Raw genomic sequence first — 3265 nt, 5'->3', positions numbered from 1 at the left:
CCCCCCCCCCCCCTCCCATTTGTGACCAAATATTTGTTTTGCGATATTAATGTTCAGAGAGCTTTTTTGCTATTCTGCATCCTGGCGTAACTTATCAATGTATGGTTAAATCAATGTTAAGCTTCCTTATGGATTAGCTCAAATCATAAAAAGGGCCTTGACAAGCCATGTGGAGGAAGTAATATGATTCAATCACGCTCACTAACCTTCCCTCCGGTATAAACACACACACACACACTGCTGTGAATAGGAGCCTAATAAAACAGCTCTTACTTGGCGCACACACCAGCAGGGCTGACTGTATGTTTATTTAACATAATGCTACACTAATAAAAAAGTTAAAGAACCAATCTGTTATTGAACACTGTGAATACATGTGCATGTATAGTATGTGAGATACTATGCATGTAATGCACACATATACAAATGCACACTGCTACATTACACAGTGCAACATCAAACTTACTAGGTTTTCACAGCTTTTAATTGCATATCATCAGCAAAATTAAACAGAATGGAAGTACGTCACCTACGTATGTCTGTAACTTGGAACTTTTGAGTTGTATATGGGGGGAGACATGTCTATGTTCAAATATGGTCTCTGGTGTGAATGTCCTCCTTGTTCTTTCTTAACCCGTTCACTGACTCCTGTGGGGGTCCTATCCTTAGGGTTTCATTGATCGACTAGCTGAATGAAGACCCATACACTGTATAAATAAAAATGGATGTAGTCTCTGTGACCTCATCCATAGGTTTCTGAAGAGCCGTTGTGAAGCTTAGTGTGGTCGGTTTTGGATGTTGCCATCTTGGCAGCAAAAGGGGAAAAAAGGTGGAACGTGGGTGGAGCCACCTGCATTCAAAGTAGCCATGCCCCTAATTATGCATAACTTTAAGTCTTAATATAATGTAATTAGACGATCTATATAGAAATCAACCTTACATACTGTCATGAATGGGGAAATTAGCTATAGAGATGTACATACATACTGTGTTAAAAAGAAGTCAACATTGACTTTTGGTCACATTCATATGCAGAGTTCCTTGCTCTTAATACTTTGTTGCCTGACTTCAACGGCACATCAAAACATTACGCCAGAGGAGTGCAACCAAAAATGACACTAGACGGGTACCTAGAGCATTCTAGTTTGAAGCATAGTGCCACTGACCAAGTTGACATATTTAAGTACTTGGGAATAACAACCAGCTGGATATCTACAGTGCAACACAGTATATGTGTAAGCATGTTCCTGTCCCACCTCATGCTCTGCCCGTTGATAAAGAATCCTCTCCCACTGGCTCAAGGCCACATATTAAAACACAATAAAAGCTACCTGGGACTGCCGCTGATTCCCCCACAGACTACATGACTCAGTGTGTGAAGAATCTTTCAAAAATACCTGGCCTCGGTATCATTTCACATCCTTGATTCACTTTGCTAGTTTACCTTCAGGCCTCCAGTTCACATGACTCTATGCTATTTTAGCTACTGCTGTCCTCTTTTTTTCTCTTGCTACTTCTGCTCTCTCCTGGATTTCTGTCCCTTCTACTAGTCCTTCACCAATCACTAATCATCAGTATTTATTTTATTTTGTTTGCTGTTTTGCTCTAACTTCCCTTTCCTCCTCTCCTGCCTTGTTCCATCCTTTCATCTCCTCTCTCCACTTTTCTGCCATCCCTCCCTTCCTTTTTAGCTTCCCATCCTCGCCTATTGTTTGGCTCTTCATCCGGGACAGCTGGTTAGGTGGGTCTGCCTGCTCCTGTCAGTTTAACCAGCTTGGCTGCCCGGCCAGCAGGGCTTTGATCCACTACCAACAGCCTCAAGCCTCGGCAGACCAAGCCAGACCGGGGCCCCCTGAGCACTCAACCTCCCCCACCATGGTACCTGGCTGTGGGCAGCATCATGTGGCCAATATCCCCCACCCGCAGGAAGTATGTACATGGCAGCTTTTGCAAAGGTCAGCTCAGGCAGAGGTTAAGGGGGAGGCAACATGATGGAGGCGGAGAGTATTGCCAGAGAGAGCTGGCTGGGATCATCACTCTCTGCTGATGATCCAGCAAATTAGCAAACAGGAAACCCCTAAGGATCCTGCTTGTGATGAAGATGCCAGATTTTAAATTGAGATGTGAAGAATTGCAAGTTTAGTCACAAATGTAAATGCAAATACACTTGGAATTGAGGTAGGATAAGGCAGGGAGGAGCTCTGAGATACACAGATACTTACTGGAGATGGAAAAAGACACACAAACGTGAATGAGTAACTTAACTTAGAAAAGCCGATTTTGCAGACTTTAGAGGTCAGATATTAACCATATTTTAATGTTGCATGAAGAAACTACAACACAAAAAGGCAGAAAAGGTGTATTACAGTTGAGGCAGTAAGTGTAATCTCTAGTACTAACACATTAAGGCTAGGGGTTTGGGATACGGGTATTAAAATGACTGAATAAAGGAGGTGGTAGCAGAAAAGACACACAACTCAGTGTGGGTGTATGCAGGCAGAATGAGTGCCAAATTCTTACACTTTGATTCCACCAGGCACCAATGCTTGCTCAAATGTGGTAATTTCCCCCTTCATTTATGTGCTTTTACCAGGCTATGTAGATTGTTTCCTTCCTATTTGTCTGTCTGTTTTACAATCAGGAGTCTGCACAGGGTGTTTTATTTTGAAAATTGGCCGCATTTTCAGTTTCTGTGTCTGACTTCCTGGCAGCCACGTCAGGATGCAGCTCCCGTAAAAAATGAAATCAGCTTCTGGTGGAATCACAATCATCAAGAACGGCAGTGATCAGCTCTGGCGGCCGAATAAAGTTGTTATAGACCAGCAATAATTCATAAAGGTTATGTGCTTGATTGGATACTCTTCGCAACATCTGATTATAAAATCACTCACTGCCTACCTGAATTGAGACTGACCTGAAGCTCAGGTCATCCATATCTGTAGAACCTCCATGAGTTAGCAAAGGCAGCTAGTGCTCTGGAATGTGATGGATATCACTTCAAAATATTTTTTTCAATTTCAGTAGTGTTATTGTGTATTATTTGAAATCTAACCTATTATCCAGCTAGTGTTGGCTATACAATAGCCCTGGTATTCCTAACTATGTCCATGCCAACATGCACACACTGTCCAAGAATCCACAGATATTCAGTATATTCCAGTGAAAAGCTGTTCTTGTAGTAAGAGGCTTTTGAGCCATCATTCACAATCCGACTAGTGCCTCAGTGCAATAGAAGCAACTTGGCATTCAGCTGCCGGCATTAAGG

This window comes from Morone saxatilis, unplaced genomic scaffold, assembly GCF_004916995.1.
Source record: "Morone saxatilis isolate NCDOM2014 unplaced genomic scaffold, NCSU_SB_2.0 Contig1, whole genome shotgun sequence".
NCBI lineage: Eukaryota > Metazoa > Chordata > Actinopteri > Moronidae > Morone > Morone saxatilis.
This window is presented reverse-complemented; position numbering follows the sequence as displayed.